Raw genomic sequence first — 19830 nt, forward strand, 5'->3', positions numbered from 1 at the left:
GAATTGAATATGATAATAAGAACATGTAGAGTTTTGAATATGTTAATATGTTTGCTTTTGGCTTTTAGATTTGATTAGTCAAATAATTAGGGTTAAATGTTGGGTTTATGATTTCATTTTACTTAAAATTGGTTTTAGAGTTCCATGATTAAAAACTAAAATTTGCCATTTTCATTTTCTATTAGTTTTATATTTTCTAGGGTTTGTATGATTTGCTTAGAATTTCCACTTATTTTTATGCATTTTATTTAGTTTGACACATTTTTAATTGATCTTTTGTCTCATGTGCATGTGGAATTGGCTCTAGGGAATCGAATCAAGGAAAAACTACCGAAAAATTGCTAACTAAAGCCCTAGAGTTAGTCGGCTCTATGCCCCAAGCTGATCGGTTATTCACCTCCCAGCCCCATTTTTTTTAGCTTCTAATGTATTTTTGGGATATTTGTTTACTATACTTAGATTTTAGGTGATTTCTTTTATTTCTTAGTTGTAGGATGGGTTGTAATAGTTAGATTTACTTTATGCACTTTATTTTTTTATATGTTTGATGGATGCCAAATACTTGTTGTTTGATTGCCTAATTAAAATGAGATATATAAACAGTAGGCTTTACAATTGGACTTGGCATGAAAATTGTAGTCCATTAGGTTAATTAATAGTAATTAGGCTTAAATTCTAAAATCAACATAGACTTAGTGGGATTTGCCATATTTTAATTAGGTTAATTAGGCCATATTAGACTTAAGATCACACAATTTGACCTTATCATAAATAGTAGTCCATTTAGGTTTAAAGGCTGTAATTCGAAAGCATAATTTATAATTGTAGACTAGGTGGGCCTTGTACATAATTGACTAGTAAAATTAGGTTAATAACTTCAAACATGAGTTGGGCTTAATAAAATGGGCAAGACTTAGGTCGATCTCACAGGTTGTAGTGTTTAATATATAGAAATATAATTGTTGCATTTATAGGGAATAGCCCGTTAAATAAAAAAATTAAAGATAAAGATACACAAATAAGGAAGTTAGCTTGTAAATCCATTTCTAAATTTGTGGCGTAAGCTTCCTTATAGAATCGAGAAACGTCACTCATTACTAAAACTCTCATATTTTCATGCTAGTCTCTTTGACTAGTTAGCGTGTTTCTGATTAGGTTGAAAAGCTTTGTAGTGCCAAGTCTCTAAAGACACTTGGGTGCATGCCGGAAACTGCCACCCATAGTGGCGACTCCACTAGGGATGATAGAAGCTGATTCCAGTGTATTTTTATTTTTTATTTTATTATTTAACAAGTGATTCTTGCATCACTACACCATTTTTACACATTGTGCATTTTGGTTCATATAACTTGATGGTGTGGGTTAGTGGTTCTTTAGTTCCACTCAAACCTTGGGATTATGATACTAGCTAACCATCACTCATAAGTAATTAGTGAATTTTCTTCATTACATGGACCTTTGAGTGGGGAGACAAGCCAAGGAAGAAACCTTTTACTTATGGGATCCTTTTATCCTTAACCAAGACTCACCTCGCAGTAATGATAGTAGTAATCTCCCCTAGGAACCTTATTGCTTGCTATTTGAGATGTTTCTCTTTATAAGTACTCAAAGCCCACATATTAGAAAACCTTAGTCTAAGAACGCGTGGAATTAGACCCCAGGCCCAAAATATGTAAGCTTCATACTTATACTAAAAAACATTGCCTTGTTTATTTTTTCTACTTTAAGAGCTTATGGCATACACCTTAGGCCTACTATCCCCCATTAATGGAAAGCTTAGACCCAAAATCCTAGGAGAGAAAGACTCACTACGAACCATGTGCAGGAGTGATAAGATTGAAAGGATGATTTGTATATTAATGTGTGTTTGAAAACTTTTTCTCTTTATGCATAACACGTGCATCATGCATGTCATGCATCACATGCATAATATTAACCTTTTATTTTTTAGCCATATAGATACTCTTTTAGATTGGAGGAGAAAAGATAGTGGAAGGTTGGAAAGAATACCTATTTCACTAAGGATTCAAACCGTGCTAGAGCTCCTTGAAAGACCAAAGTGTCAAGCATTTCCCGAAGCTACAATTGAAATGGCCAACAAAAGAGCTAAAAAGTAGGATGTTGAGATCCTCAAGAATGCCTTCATTGATGATCTGAGGGGTGTGATCTGGGAGGTACTCCAATAAATTTTGGTCAGGATGGCTATAAATCAAGCCCCACCAACTGCTCTGATTGAACCAGCTAATCCTTTCATCTCTATTGAACCAGTTATGGTCATTATTGAAACTACTACTGCCACTGCCGTTGCTATTCATGTCGATGCCAAAGACCCTACTAGAAGAAGGGTATCTTAAAACTTTTGGGATTTTGATGAATATGTATTGGACCAAGCCAAAAGGGAGACTGCCCTTGCCCATAATGAAGCTGTGAATGACTTGAGCGCTAGACTTGATAAGATGCAGGGCATGCTGGAAATCAAAGGTTTAGACCTGACCTATGATTTCAAAGAATTGGTGTTGAGAGGTGAAGACAAGTTGCCTATAAAGTTGAGGATGCTCGAGATGAACAAGTTCAACTGCACTAGTGATTCAAAAGTTCATCTAAAGCAATATGTAACTATCATGGGAACTACTCAATTGAGTAGGACCCAAATTGTCAAGCTATTTGTATTGTCGCTAAAAGGACCTGCAGTAAATTGGTATCATGGTTTAGAAAAATCTATCAAAGTTGAATGGTGTGTAACTCATTTGTTAAATAATATGACTATAATACTCAGTTGGAGGTATCGGTTAGATACCTGAAGTCCACTAAGCAGAAGTCAAATGAATCCTTCTCTAATTTCTTGACCAGGTGGAGGAATAAGGTTGGATTAATGAAAAATAAGCCCTTTGAGAAGGACCATGTTTGTATGGTGGTACGAAATGTTCTTCCTAGTTGGGCTGAAAGACTTCAGATGATGAATCTAAAGACTTTCATGGACTTATATGATGATGGGCTTCAAGTTGAAGAAATGGAGATTAATAAACGGAAGATTGTACGAACTAGTTGAAGGCCAAATTATCAGGTTGGAGGGGGCAGGATTTTAAATGTGAATGTTGTCCAGCAACCGAGAAAGTTCTCCAACTTCATACAACCTCTCTCAAAGATTTTTGAGAGGTTAGTGCAGAACGGCATTATGCTCTAACCAACCGCCCTAAAAAACACACCTAACCCTAATGCACTTGGCTATAAACCTAACACCCACTGAAAGTTCCACCAAGCACCCGGCCACGACACATGAAATTCAAGACCTCATCGATGCTTGAAAACTAAACCACCTAGACCAACCCAGTACTAGAAGAAACCCCCTACCAAACTATAACAATACACCACTCCCAAACCAAGTGTCTATGATCACCTTTGACTTCAGTGAGGAAGAGGTCATGAACTCTTTTGAAGACATATCCCAACCCAATCTAGGGACAGAGCTAGAACCAAATAACCCACAAAGAACCTTCACCGAGCTGGGGGCATCATTATCTATGGTGTTCCAACACCTAAAATGGAGCAGAAAACTCAAGCCCCATTCACCTAATAACAGTCCTAGACCTCAAAATGGTCAGTATTGTGAGTATCACCAAGCTTTTGTGGATGTGACGAATTAGTGCAATTGTCTCTAGCATGAGACTCAGGACTTGATTAACTGTGGGGAATGGCAAGTTAAACAACTTTCTCAGTATAAATGTGAAGACCTATTGGGATAACTGTCGAGCAAATTTGATTTTAAGTTCCACAATTTAAGCCCTCCTTCAGCTAACATTCGAATTCAGGATATTGTGCTAAGCAGTTGGGGATCAGACAATGATCAAACGACTTATGAGCTTTGTCTTCTAGAAGTTTGGAAGGAGGGTGAGACGAAGTCAGTTATGGCCATCAACATCTGTTACAGTTCTAGGGACGAGTGTGAATTCCAAGACATTGGGCCAAGGATATCTTGGCAGACAATAACTCTAACAAAAAAGTCGAGCTAGTGGGAAAGAGTGAAGATATAGGGGTACAAGAACTAAAGCAAGTCGAGAAAGCTCCTGAAGGGGATAATGGGTTACTAGAGCAGTTGAAGAAAGAGAGAAAGATGGTTGAAATTTGGGAGCTGCTGATGCACTCATCGAATCACATAAAAGCTCTAATATGGGTCTTATTTAGTGATGTGCATAGTTTTACACATATTTGCTTGCATATTATTGTGTATTTTCTTAGCAATTATTGTGCTTTTATTCTAAAATCACCCGTGTTTTGTGTTCTTTTTCATTTCAGGAGAATTTATAGGTCCATCATCAGTGTTTGAGCAATTTTAGATCAATACATGCGAAAATGGACGGGAATTCATCAAAATTGGACAAGGGCTCGCATTTCAAACATTGACCATAGCCAAGGTCAAGGCCGTGCTGATCAGCATGGCTTGGACTCTGGCCGTGTTCAACCCATTAGCCTTTGATCCTCAAATGTCGTGTTTTGGCATAGTTTTTGAGGCTATCACGGCCTCCAGCACGGCCCGTGGTGGCTCAACACCAGCGAGGGCATGGCCAGGAAGAAGACCTAATTTACGAGATCCGATTCGAGAGAAAAGGGTGTATATGTTTCATTTTTGTTATTCTTTCATCATAATTGGTTCCTAGTTGTTTTAAACATGAACATGTGTAGCTAGATCGATTAAATCCATTGGGATTTCTTTACTATGTTGGCTTAGTATTAAATTGTTGGATTGTTTGAGTTTAGTTTTGTATCCTTCTTGCTTTCAGTATTAATAAGATAATGCATTATTCATGAGACGTTGTGAATTGTGGTGTTTAGATTGCTTTATGTGATTGAGAAGTTCATTTGGAAATTGGAATTTTGAATAGCAAGAGCTGGTTAATAATCACTTAGAGATAAGGATAATTAACTAGCCGGATTAAGAATTAACAAAGCTTAATAGAAGCGGATTAAAGCTTAATGCTAATTTAAGAATCAATCGTTAGGAAAAGATTCCAACTTTAGGTTCTTGAGTTTAGGAATTCGGTTATCTCGAGAAAGAAACCGAATTCAATTAAGAATTCGTCCACAGGTAGCATAATTGAACTCATCAATCTGTTATCTTTTGTTTGATTGCCAACTAGTTTAGGTTCCCTTTAGGTTTTCTATCTTGTCTTGGTTTTTTCATTCATCCATTTATTCCTGCATCTCACTTAGAACTCAGCTTGTAGTTATTAGTAAATTTAGAAATTTTTTATCATTTATTTTAGGTTAATATAACAGAGAACAGAGTAGTAACTCTGGGCTTTCACTTTTCTGAGGGATACGACCTTGATACTCGCCATTAGTGCTACACTGCATCGATAGGTTCATTGCCTTAGATTGTAGCTGCATAACTAGCCTATCAAGTTTTTAGCGCCGTTGCTAGGGAATGTTTGAAAACTAAAGTGAATTTGCTATTTGTTACTTTAGCCATTTATTTTTATTTATTTATTTTTTTTGTACATATTTATTTAGTTTAAGTTTATGATTCAAGTAGTGAATGATTAGGGTTCAATGCTAAATTCAAACTCTTTGTATGACGCGTTGGAGAATGGGATCAGGAACCAATAGAGTGCTAAAAATTGGGATACCCGTGCAGCCTTAGAAGCTCGAGCGGAATTGTTTTGCAGGGCGACCGATCAACTGTCCACTCCTATCCTTTCATCTCAAGTTTTTTTGTGAAATTTGTTGTGGTTTACATTCGATTAATGATTGTCCTTTGTGCAGTGATTTTGCTCATTGTTCTTATAACTGTGAACAAGTGAATTATATGGGAAGCTGGCTAAATAACTCGTATGAAAGCACCTACAATCAAGAATGGAGCACTGATTCACTCTTTGGATGGAGCTTAGATGGCCAAGAACTACCAAGATTTCAGCAACTACAACAACAGCCTAGTCTTGCACCTTCAACTCAAGATGAAGAGTTAGTTTCAGAGGAGTTGACGATGAGGTTCTTTACAAGTCTTGAGGATAGATTCCAACAAGCAGAGAGCATGCCTAAAAGTCAACAAGCCTCGATTAAGAACATAGCACATCAAGTAGGTTTGATCTTCAAGTTACTAGCTGCAAAACAAGTGGGAACTCCATCAGACACTACTGAATTCGAGGAACATCTGAGTACCATCACTTAGCGTTCAGGTGAGAATTTTTCTGGTTTATCTACTATGTTTGACAAAGATGCTTATGTGCATGATGACTTCTTAAACATGGAGATAGAACCAGAAAAGGAAAAAGCAAACATGATTCCTCTAAAAGACTACCAACAGGAATGTACAGTTGATGATGCTAAGTTGCAGTTATAGGAATTTTTGGTGGATTTTCCACAAGTCCCTTCAATGATGGAAGATGAGCACGAGTTATCCAATGAAGAAGTCTTGGAGCAGCTCGGGCTTCTTCTAGCAAGTGAACCAAGCCAAGGACTGCAGAAAACCATTGACATTCCTGAAGAAATTGCCCAACCATTGATCCTTCCAATTGGTGAAACTTCAGCTTTCAAATTGGAAGAGCCCCTAGAGCATCATGACCACGTGCAACTATATGAGGAGTGAGTTTTACCCATCATATTAGCAGCTTGCTTGACAGTCAAGAGGAGGAAATTCACAATTATCCATCTAAGTGGATACTTAAAGCCATTTGCTTGGAAGAAAGATGGATGGTCGTCGATCACACCTGTTTGCTTTTCACCATGAGTCCAGCTAAGAAGACTCATCATATCAAAAAGAAGGCTTTTGGGAGGCACCCCAAATTTTATTTTTCATTTTTAATATTCTAACCTTTCATTTTGAAACATTTTATTAGTTTTAGTTTTTGTATTTAATTTAATTTTTATTTTTAGTTTCGATTATTTCTTTATTTTATTATTTTCCGCTTCTACCGAGGACGCACTGAATTTCTACTACACCAGCCTCGGTGGATGATTAGGGCAGTCCCCTAGATCTTTTATTTTCTGCATTTATTTACTTTATTTTTTGTACATGTCATGCACTTGGATTGTATTGCCTTTGTTTCTCTTAGTTGAACATCCTATGCAGGGTATCCATATCATCTTACACTGAGGACAGTGTGTTCTTCAAGTGTGAGGTGGTTGTGGGTAAACCTTATGATCTTTCTCTCTCCTATGGTTTTTAGATATATTTAAAATTGCTATCACTAGATGTTGTGTATTGTTAGGATGTTAGGACACCGTGTCTTTATGCACTTAAGTATGCTATTTTTGAGCTGATTGATGATTTGATTTGTAGAATTGTAGTTACTTTTCTTTGTTGTTCATTGTCCTTGGAAAACAATTGATGATGTTTTACACATCAGCCCTGCCGGGTTAAACCAGTCTTATTTAATTATTTTTTGAAATTATCAAATTTTAACTTAAAACGTTGATTATGTCATATGCATGTGTTTTGTAAGTAATGATTCAATTAATGATAGTGCGAACCAATTGCACCTAATACCACACCTCAAAGTGATATTTTGAGCCAGTTGAGCATTCATTATACTTATGCTCTTTATATTTCTTGTTTGAGTGTGCATTGTCCTTGACTTTGCTTCTAGAACTTGCTTTATAATGCTTGTTCAGGTTACATGAATATTGTGAATACCATGAGATGATTTGGGCGATTTAGGATTCACCACATTTGGCCAAAAGCCTACCCCTTTATGTTTCCATTAGTTAGCCAGTTTTGAGCCTTAACCTTTTCTTCATAATTTACACCTATACACTTCAATTATACCATTCTTTACATTTGTCTTTCCCCTACCCTTATGCTGGAATTTCTTTTTGAGATTTGCTCACCCTTATGTGGGATTAAAATGCCAGTTGCTATGTTGGTAAATTCATTAAGCCTTTTTTTGATATTTTAGATGCTCCTTTCGATCCAAACTGTATTTTTATTCTTTACGTTATTCAAGTTGTATGCAGCGGTTCGCTTATAAGCTGTTAGTTTATTATTCAAAAAAAAAAAGAAGAAAATAAACAAAATTCTTTAATTATTTATCTCTTTATTAGATTTAGAGCATTTGCAAGCGTTATACTACGAAGTAGGGATTTTAGTGAATAATTCTTTTTGTATTTTAGGCATTTAATCCTTTGAGCATATATTGTTGTTTATCGCACGAATTCCAACATTTTCACACTTCTTTCCTAAATCTCCATACCTTCACCTTAGCCCCATTACAACCTTGTAAAGACCCTTTGATTTTGGTATTTTCTTATTCACAGTAGCGAAGATATGATTTATGAACAAGCTTATGGTGAGCGGGTTTTGTGCATTTGTTTTGAGGGATTTGTTTTTCACCTTATATACACTTTGAGTAACTTGAGTGATCCCTGTGAGGCATTGGTTTATGATGTTTGTATTGAGTTGTCATTTAAGTTATTCATGCATTAATATTATTTCCATTCTCTGTTAATGATTTGTAGTTTGGTTTATGATTGAGTATTCTTTGAGATGTGTTGAATACTATGTATTGTGGACTCGGGGCATAAACTGTAAGGAATTGCTGACTGCAGTTTTGTGAGGTGAGTTGTTAATTGCTTGAGGACAAGCAATAGCTTAAGTGTGGGATGATTTGATGTGCACAGTTTTACACATATTTGCTTGCATATTATTGTGTGTTTTTTAGCAATTATTGTGCTTTTATTCAAAAATCACCCTTGTTTCGTGTTCTTCTGCATTTCAGGAGAATTTATTTGACCATCATCAGTGTTTGAGCAATTATAGATTAATACGTGCGAAAACGGACGGGAATTCATCAAAATTTGATAAGGGCTCACATTTCAAACATTCAGCACGGCCTAGGTCAAAGCTGTGCTGATCAACACGGCCTGGACTCTAGATGTGACCAACCATTAGCGTTTGATCCTCAAAAGTGGCATTTTGGGCACAGTTTTCAAGGCTATCACGGCTTCTAATTCAATTACAAAAAATGAGTAAAGGTAGAGAAACCCGAATACACCCTTGGATGAGAGTAAACAGCTCCAATTCCTTTTGCCCAATCTTGAATCGATTCTTGTTCGTCTTGCTCGAATTGGCACCAATCAACGAAACTCGCCCAATCTTCAATCTTCAAGGAAAATCCAATTAAAACCTTGGTCCAAGTCTCCTTTTTCCTTAGCTCCAGCTTAGAAAACCCTTAGAGAGAGAAAAAAATGAGTTTGGGACGTCCTAACCTTACTTGGATCACCTTTCCCTCTTTTCTTTCTTTTAATTAATTCGTCCAGCTGCCGCGAACATGGCCGTATTGATGCTAGTGTTGGGAACACGGCCTGGTGTTCCTGCCTGTGTTGGGAATACGGCCCCGTGCTGATGGCCATGTAACTCTCTATGGTCGTGCTCCTTAATGCAACTTTTTCCTGTTGTCAAATGCACCTTACACGGCCGTTTTGGTGCCCGTGTTGGGAACACGGCCGTGTTCAGCTTCCTCATGCGCGAACTTGACTTGTTTCGGCAACTTTGACGTCCAATTCTGCTCCAATTCTTCCCTTTATCACTCTTTGGCTTCTTTTGGACCTAATGCACACAAACAGATGGATAGAGTGAGTGTTGGGACCAATTCACATCCAAATGTACTTAAAATCAGCCTTAAAAACCCCATTTAGATGTGTGTATTCTATGCACATCACCCATGTATGATGTGGATGATGGGTCAGCCATCAATTTGTGTCCTTCTCGTATACTCCCTAAGTTGGGAGTATGGTTATAAGAGCCTATGGTGAAACAAAGAGAGATGTGGAAGGGCATTTTTAGCACTGGTAAAATGGGTCACATTGAATTCCTGGATGGAGTTCACTGTCTTAGACATCCTAGTACCTTTTGTACTATTAATGGGAAGGCCATGGTTCCATGCTCTAGGATGAGTTCTTTCCATTGTGCATCAGAAGGTTAAGTTCCCTCACGAAGGCAAAATAGTGACTATCAACGCTAAGATGGTAAGGTTGTCTCTGCCATTCAAGAAGCTATGAAGGAGCTAGAAGCCCCTATTAGATTTCAAGTTGTTGTTCTCTATGAGGACTACATGGATCCTAAAGTAGACAACATGTTCGAAAAGATGGATGTCATGCCTAGAATGAGCGAAGGAAAGAACTAATAAGGTACTGCAAAGTTGCCAGACTTCAAGGGTTAGAAGACCTCAAATAGGTTAGTTACCATGAGGATGAAGATAAGGGTAAACCAAAGGGTAATACTCTAAAAGACGTATTCAACTAGGAGTACAAGCCCTACTTTGGGGAGCCTGAACCAGCTAAGACCGAGATTTGAGATATTTAGAAACCTGATCGTCGACAATATGGTTGAGCCGAGCATCAAGAAGGTTCATGAGAAGGTCACCACTAAGGTTGAGGAGCTGAAGTTGGAAGAGTTCATCACTCTGCCTAAGAAGCTGAGTCAACAAGAGCTAACTGTACTGATAGCATAGCATATTATTGATGTATTTTATAATGATGTAATAACATCTAATCTTTATGAGGATGATATTTCTTTTAGTTCAAATTTCAATAATATGAACAATAATTTTACTTACTTGTGTGATGTTTAGGAAAGAAGAGATGTGAATAATAGAAAGGTAATACAACTCACATTTGTGAACTAGTGCTCTGTCGCACTGTCAGGTTTCCAGTATGTGACCATTGGGTTCAGAAGGAACGATATGCTCACTAGAATCACATCTGACGTAGCCATAGGAGGTGCCTCAAACGTAATACTAGCAAAAGAACTAGAGATATGGGAAAGCCTAGAGCGCCGAATAGATCGGCCTCTGTCAGCTCAAAAGCAATAGAGGTACACCAAATAAACTACAACCAGAGCAGTTGGGTAAAAGAGCGTAATAAAGAGGAATAAAGATTCAAGAAAGTAAGTCAGAAATACCCGAGCCATATTGTTATCGTCAAAAGGCACGAGCCCTAGCAGCTAAAGGATGAAAGAAGAATAGTCCATCCTCCAAGAACAAATTATGAGATCCTCGGGCTCATCATACCCCACCAAGCTCGACGCTAGCTCCTACCTAGCAAAATCAGTTGTCCAGAACATGGAGAGCGGTGGAGACAAAGGGAATCGGTGCCTGTTGGGCTCTGATGGGCTCTTTATGCAACCTACACCTAAGGCAGTGAACCTACCGATGCGGCCTAGCACTAGTAAGTATCAAGGTCGTATCCCTGGAGATCGGGTGAACCTAGAGTTACTACTGTTTGCTATATTATCTAGTCTGAAATAGGGTGTAAAAGCTCTAACGTACCAGCTAATGGTTATGAGTGCAAATAAGTAAATGAAGAACAATGAACAATCAAAAGACAATTGCAAAGAGAGAAACAAACCCAAAACGGAGCCTAAGTGATGGAATTCTAAAGATGGATTTTATGGATTGCCGATCTTGCTTACCCGTGCCTAAATCCTGAATTGAATCCCGGTTCCTCTCTCAAGCTTACCGAATTCCTAAACCTGCACTAACCTAATAGAATCTCTTCCTATCGGATTACTACAGATTAGCATTAAGTATGATTTAAAACTATTAAGAGTTATTAATTCTTAATCCGGCGAGTAAATCAACCTTATCTCTAAGTGTTAACTACCAGTCCTTACTATTCAATGTCCAGTTGTAACAAGCATTTATCAATGTCAAGAAACAACCCAATAAACAATTAATTCAACGTCTCAAATTAACTGAATCAAACTTTTATTACTAAATAGCAAGAAGATTGCAAGAATGACAATTATAAAACTAACAATTAAGCATAATCCATTAACAAAGGAGAACCCCAATGGGTTCAAAAGATCTAGCTACTCATGTTCATGGTTAAAGCAATTAGGGAACAAAATAAGGAAAAGAAAATTAAAGGCATGTACACCCTTCTCTTTCAAGCTGAATGAGAAACCCTAAATTTGCAAATTCGAAATCTCAAACCCTAGTTGCCTCTTGAATGCTCCCAAAGTTTGTCTTGATCTTCAATTCGATGTTGGAACAAGTGAAATCCCTCCTTCAATTGATGAAATTGATCTCTCAAGGTCTACAATTGATTAAGTGTGTGTCTTGGAATTGAGTCCAAAATTTGTCCCCTTTTCCAAAAGAATTCAAAATTGCCTATATAGTTGATTCAGCATGGTGAGATCCGGGCTCGATGATTCGGCATGGTAGGAGTCTAAGCGATCTGAATCATGGGCTCTTGTCTTGACTCCTTCTAAGCCATGCCCAAGCCGGTGCTGATCCACCACAGGCCGTGCTGGAGGCCATGGTGCCTTCGGAAGCCGTGCTAAAATAGCACAATTGGGGATAGCTTTTTGGCAATTCAGCACGGCCGGAGTCCAGGTCGTGCTCAACCCTCAGGGTGCTAGTCCTCGCCCAATTTGATGGATTTTGGTCCGTAATCACACGTATTTCCCTCGATTATTGATGGTGTCCTTCGAAAATGACCTGAAATGATAACGGAAATAAAAGACAGGTGATTCTAGCATAAAACGGGATAATCATGCATAAAAATGTAAACAATCGGGCATGAAAACATGTGTAGTATGATGCTTATCAAATTACCCCATACTTAAACTTTTGCTTGTCCTCAAGCAACCAACAACTCACTCCTCAAACAGATATCAAATAGCTCAATCAGATGCATTACAGGAAGTTAGCTCAAAACAAATTTCAAAACTCCGTAATAATTTTTCCCAAAATCCCCAAATGACTAAATCCTTAAGAGAGAGAACAAACTTAATAAAGTTGCTAAAGTTAAAATGATAAACCATCTAATTTGAGAAATTGAGAACCATGCCTCACAAGATGTCACTCAAAACACACAAGTGTATATAGGTGAAAGAAGATCGCCAAGCTCTCAACGCAAAAATACAGAAAAAGTGCTTACCATATAAGACCCTTAAATAGTTCACCTAGGATAGTTCACCTAATCAAGCAAAGAAACTCTAACTCCCAATAAGACCCTTAAATAATTTATATTTAAGAACCTTAATGATAAAGAATTAAAGGTTGTTTAACATAAACAAAAGTTAGATTAAACTAAGTTTGAAAATACCAAGCCTTTATTTGATAAATTCACCAAGTTTATAAAGAACAAAAGAAGAGAATTAACTCCTAAAAAATCAATATTCAATAACTCCCTTTACATAGAAATTCGTACTAGCTTATATATGCCTTTAAAAAACCTAGTAATATAATGATAAGGAAGCAATTAACAATAAGACTAGGAATAGAACTCCTAAACTAAAAGGATAACTTAAAACAAGACTCCTAACTATTAAAAGACTTCTTTAAATGAACAAATACTCCTAAAATTCATCCAACCCTAGCCCATACAATAAATATGATGTTTGGGCTTAAGTAACATGTAATAAGCGGCCCATTCTTAAGTATTGGACTCCAAATAGCTTAACTTGATTATCTTGGGCTTATCTTGTCTTGATCATGCCTCCATATGTTGGATTAAGTTAGTAAGAGTATCTTGAGGCCCATTGTTTTGATTAAGCCCAATCTCACTTGGACTTTGAATTTGACTAGGACTCCTAGCTGGATTAGGATTCCTAATGGAAATAGGATTTTTTTCGTCGCTTGAACTCCTCATGTCATCAGGACTCCTTACTAGATTAGAATTCCTAGTGGAATTAGGATTCCTTGTTGAAGTAGGATTCTTTGAGCAAGTAGGATTTCCATCATTGGGATTCCTTGTTGGAGTAGGATTCGTTATCCTACATGGGTTCTCATCATTCCCCCTTTCTTTGAAAAGACTTGTCCTCAAATCTTCTCTGAATATTGTGCAAGAAGCAAACATATAATCTTAAGGAACAATAAGAACTCATTATTGACCTATATATCTTTCACAAAAGCTTTTAGGGGAACTTTAGAACAAATTATACTTTCAATGCCAATAAAATCAATATGCTTAAAAGACTCTATTGTATCAAGCAGTATATTCTCACTCTTCACTAACTCAACTTTGGCCTCATCTTCGACAATGGCCATCTGGCTTCTACCCACTTCGAGAAGTAGTCAATTGCTATGACTATGAACCTGTGACCATTCGAGGGAGGTTTTATTTCACCAATGATGTTGATCCCCTAAGACGTTAAGTTGTGCATCTCGGTCGAGGGTACATGAGTGAGGTTATTATAAAATTGGCACTCATAGCACTTCCTCAACAATGCTACACAACCCCTTTCCATTGTTAACCAATAATAACCTTGCCGCATGATCATCCTGATTAACACTATGTCATTCATATGCGGCTTGTATACTCTTTTATGCATTTTCTCCATCACTACTTCTGCTTCTATTTTAGTCATAGTCGAAGCTGTACACCTGACACCATCCTTTAATCTAGATAATAGGCACTCTTCGATCTCGATTGCCCCTAGAAACTCTAAATCCCAAGGGTCATCTCCTTCAATTGCATTCTAAGCTAAAAACTCAATGTTAAACTCAATCAGAAGTACTAACCATCTAACCAGCTTCCCTGTAAGAGATGGAGCTTCAAAATAGGTACTTTAAGGGGTCTGTTTTTGAAATTGCCTACACTTTATAAGACTAAAAATAGTGCATCAACTTTCTTATAGCCCATATCATGGCTAGGCATGTCTTTTCCATGATGTTATGCTTCGGCTCATAAGGTAGCAACTTCTTATTGAGGTAATAGATTGCGTGCTCCATATCATTAGGTCTGCACCTATGCTACCATTGCTCTTATGGCTTCCTCCTCTAAGGCTAAGTATAGGATCAGCAGCTTGCCATCCTTCGGCACCTTTAACATCGATGGCTTCATAAGATGCTATTTGATTCTATCGAAGGCCTTCTCACAATGTTCATCCCACACAATGGGCTGATGTTTCCTCAAAAGCTTAAAGATAGGGTCACAAACCATTGTGAGTTTGGAAATGAATAGCGTCCTAGAAAGCCTCTGACTTCTTTCTCCATCTTCGGCGCTGGCATATCTTGAATAGCCTTGACTTCGTCTGGATCGATCTCTATGCCTTGCTGACTCATTATATGCCCTAACTTCCCTAATGTAAATTCGAATACACTCTTCTTTGGGTTGAGTCTCAGGTTATACCTTTCTACTCGTCCTAAAAACTTCTGAAGAGCCTAGGAGTGCCCTTCCTTTTTTTTTAGAATGTACCATCATGTCATCAACGTACACCTCCACCTTCTTGTGCATTATGTCATGAAACAAGGTAATGGTTGCTCTCTAATAAGTCACTCTTGCATTCTTTAGACCAAAAGACATAACCTTATAGTAGTACGTTCCCCATTTAGTGATAAACAATGTCTTCAGCTTGTCCACCACTGCCATCATGATCTGATTATACCTAGAGAACCCATCCATAAAGAAGTACATCGCATTCAAAGCGGCACTATCAACTATTATATCTATGTGAGGAAGAGGAAAGTCATTCTTAGGGCATGCCTTGTTCAAGTCCCGATAGTCCACATACATCCGGACCTTACCATCCTTCTTCGGGACTGGGACAATGTTTGCTAACCATTCAGGGTAGTCAACCACATCAAGAAATTTGGCCTTAACCTACTTAGCAATCTCTTCTCGTATTTTTTCTGCCCATTCTGGCCTCAATCTTCTCATCTTTTGTTTGATCAGCTTGATGTGGGGATGAGTCGGAATATAATGCTATGCTATTTTCCTCTATAGACCTAGCATGTCGTTATAGGCCCAAGCAAATACCAATTTTCTTTTTTTCTATTATTCTCTTGAATTCTCTCCTCTCTTCAAGAGTTATATCATGAGCTATCAAAATGTTCCATGGGTTTCCATCTATGCTTAAATTAAATGAATCAATTTATATGGAATTGATGTTAAACATGCACGTGTCATGATTATTAAAATTCATACTACCATCAGGAAAAATATCGTACAAGTAAACAAAATTGTTCTTATCATCGGTCTTGGAGAGGAAAGAAACATCATCCTCGTCGGGCGTTGTTACATCATCATAGAAAACATTAACAATGTTAATTTCTATAAGAGCAGCTAGTTTCTCTTGACTTATTTTCTTCGGCAAGGCAGTGAGCTCTTCTAGCTTCAGCTCCTTTATTTTAATGGTGACCTTCTCTCAAACTTTCTTGATACTTAGCTCAACCATCCTGTCGAGGATCAAGTTCTTAAAAATTTTGAACCCTGGTACCTCAGTCCTAGCTACAATGATAGTCTCAAGCTCCCTAGAGTAGCGCTTGTACTCCTCGATGAACATGTCTTTTAGAGTCTTACTATTTGGTTTGCTCTCGTCTTCCCCTTTAGAATAACCCAATCCGCACCGAGGCTTCTAACCTTTGAAGTTCGGTAGCTCCGCAATACCTTATTAATTCTTTTCCAGCCTTATTCCAAGCATGAAGTTCATTTTCTTGAACATGTTCGCTACTTTAGAATCCATGTAGTCTGAGAACTACAAATTGGAATCCAGTAGGGGCATCCAACTCCTTGACAACTTCTTGGATAGCCGAGACAAACTTACCACCTTTGGCATTGATGGTGACGATCTCGCCTTTATAAAGGAACTTTACCTTCTAATGTATGGTGGAAAGAACTCCTCCTAGGGCACGGAACCATGGCCTTCCTACTAAAAATGTAAAAATTTATTGGGATGTCCAGGATGGTGAACTCCACCCAGGATTCAATAGGACCCATCTTCACCAATGCTGAAAACATTCCTTCCACATCTTTTTTCGTCTCATCATAGGCCCTTATAACCATATCTAATGGTTTCAGGTCTTTCGCAGTCATCCCCAGCTTAGGGAGTATGTGAGAAGGACGCACATTGATGGCTGACCCATCATCTACCATCAAACATGGGGTTATTTTCCCCTTGGCCTCAACTGCTATGTAGAGGGCCTTATTATGGTATCTTCCCTCAAGTGGTAGGTTTTCATTCGAGAAAGTGATCATCCCAGTGGTCTTGACAGTCACTGTTTTGATCATTCCTCGAGGGTAGCTGCTGTGCTAATTGATGTGCGTAAAATACACACATCTAAATAGGACTTTTAAGATTGATTTTATGGACATTTGGATGTGAATTGGTCCCAACACTCACCCTATGCGTCTGTTTGTGTGCATTAGGTTCAAAAGAAGTCAAAGAATGATGAAGGGAAGAATTAGAGCATAATTGGACGTCAAAGCTGCCGAAACAAGCTAAGTACGAGCATGAGGAAGCTGAACATGGCTAAGTTAGTTTCAACACTGGCCGTGTTCCCAACGCAGGCACCAACACGGCCGTGTTGGGTGCATCAAACATCAAAGAAGAAGAGGTGTTAGGGAGCACGACCACAGAGAGCAACACAGCCAAGAACACCAAACTGTGTTCCCAACACGGCCAGGAACACCAAATCGTGTTCCCAACACGGCCAGGTTCGCGGTGATAGGACGAATTAATTAAAGAAAAGAGCAAGAGGAAAGAGGGAGAGCGGGGGAGAACATCCTAAACCCTAACTTTTCTCTCTCTAAGGGTTTTCTGAGCTGGAACCAAGGGAAAAGGAGACTTGGATCAAGGTTTAAATCGGATTCCCTTTAAAGATTGAAGATTAGGTGAGGTTCGTTGATTGGTTTTCAAATCAAGCAAGAGGAACAAGAATCGATTCAATTCGAGCAAGAGGAATTGAGGCTGTTTACTCTCATCCAAGGGTGTAATCGGGTTTCTCTACCTTTACTCATTGTTGTAATTGAGTTCTTGTGGATTTTGATAATGAACATGATTAGCTAGATTGATTAAATCCATTGGGATTTCTTTACTATGTTGGCTTAGTATTATATTGTTGGATTGTTTGGGTTAGTTTTGTATTCTTCTTGCTTTCAGTATTAATAAGATAATGCATTATTCATGAGACGTTGTGAATTGTGTGTTTAGATTGCTTTGTGTGATTGAGAAGTCCATTTGGCAATTGGAATTTTGAATAGCAAGAACTGGTTAATAATCGCTTAGAGGTAAGGATAATTAACTAGCCGGATTAAGAATTAACAAAGCTTAATAGAGGCAGATTAAAGCTTAATGCTAATTTAAGAATCAAACGTTAGGAAGAGATTCTAACTTTAAGTTATTAGGTTTAGAAATTCGGTTATCTTGAGAGAGAAACCGAATTCGGTTAAGAATTCATCCACGGGTAGCATAATTAGACTCACCAATCCTTTATTATTTGTTTGATTGCCAACTAGTTTAGTTTCCCTTTGGGTTTGCTTTCTTGTCTTGGTTATTTTATTTATCAATTACTCCTGCGTCTCCCTTAGAACTTAGCTTGTAGCTATTAGTTAGTTTAGAAATTATTCATCACTAATTTTAGGTTAATATAACAAAGAACAAAGGAGTAACTCTAGGCTTTCACTTTCCCGAGGAATACGACCTTGATACTCGCCATTAGTGCTAGACTGCATCGATAGGTACACTGCCTTAGATTGTAGCTAACACAAGTAGCACCCATCAAGTTTTTGGCACCGTTGCCGGGGAATGTTTGAAAACTAGAGTGAAATTTGCTATTTGTTAATTTAGCCATTTTTTTTAATTTTTTATTTCTGTTTTGTTTGTACATATTTATTTAGTTGAGTTTATGATTCAGGTAGTGAATGATAAGGAGGTTCAATGTTAAATTCAAACTCTTTGTATGATGCGTTGGAAAATGGGATTAGCAACCAAGAGAGTGCTAAAAATTGGGATACCTGTGCATCTTTAGAAGCTCGAGTGGAATCATTTTGTAGGACTACCGATCAACTCTCCACTCCTATCCTTTCATCTCAAGTCTTTTGTGAATCTTGTTATGGTTTACATTTGAGTAATAAATGTCCATTGTATAGTGATGTTGCTCATTGTTCTTATAACTATGAACAGGTGAATTATACGGAAAGTTGGCCAAATGACTCGTATGGAAGCACCTACAATCAAGAGTTGAGCATTCATTCACCCTTCGGATGGAGCTTAGATGGCCAAGAACCACCAAAATTTCAACAACCTAATCTTGCACCATCAACTAAAGGTGAAGAGTTAGTGTCAGAGGAGCTGATGATGAGGTTTATTGCAAGTCTTGAGGATAGATTCCAACAAACAGAGAGGATACTTGAAGATTAACAAGCCTCGATTAAGAACATAGAGCATCAAGTAGGCTTAATCTTCAAGTTACTAGTTGAAGAGCAATTGGGAACTCCATCAAACGCTACTGAATCCAAAGAACATTTGAGCGCCGTCACTTTGTGTTTAAGTGAGAATTTTTTTGGTTTATCTATTATGTTTGATGATGATGCTTTTATGTAGGATGACTCTTTGAACATGGAGATAGAACCAGAAAAGGAAGAGACAAACATGATCCCTCTGAAAGACTACCAATAGGAACGTACAGTTGATGATGCTGAGTTGTAGTTAGAGGAATTTTTGGTGGATTTTCCACAAGTCCCTTCGATGATGGAAGATGAGCACGAGTTATCCAATAAAGAAGTCTTGGAGGAGCTCGAGTTTCTTCTAGCAAGTGAACCAAGCCAAGGACTAGAGAAAACCATCGACGTTCCTGAAGAAATTGCCCAACCATCGATCCTTCCAATTGGTGAAACTTCAGCTTTCAAATTGGAAGAGCCCCTAGAGTATCATGACTACGTGCAATTATATGAGGAGCGAGTTTTGGCCATCCTACTGGCAGCTTGCTTAATAGTCGGGAAGAGGAAATTGACGATTATCCCTCTAAGTGGATACTTGAAGACATTTGCTTGGAAGAAGGATGGATGGTCATTAATCCCCACCGTTTGCTTTTCACCATGAGTCCAGCTAAAAAGACTCATCACATCAAAAAGAAGCACTTTTGGGAGGCACCCCAAATTCTATTTTTT

The sequence above is a fragment of the Ricinus communis genome, chromosome 10 (genome assembly GCF_019578655.1).
Source record: "Ricinus communis isolate WT05 ecotype wild-type chromosome 10, ASM1957865v1, whole genome shotgun sequence".
Lineage (NCBI taxonomy): Eukaryota > Viridiplantae > Streptophyta > Magnoliopsida > Malpighiales > Euphorbiaceae > Ricinus > Ricinus communis.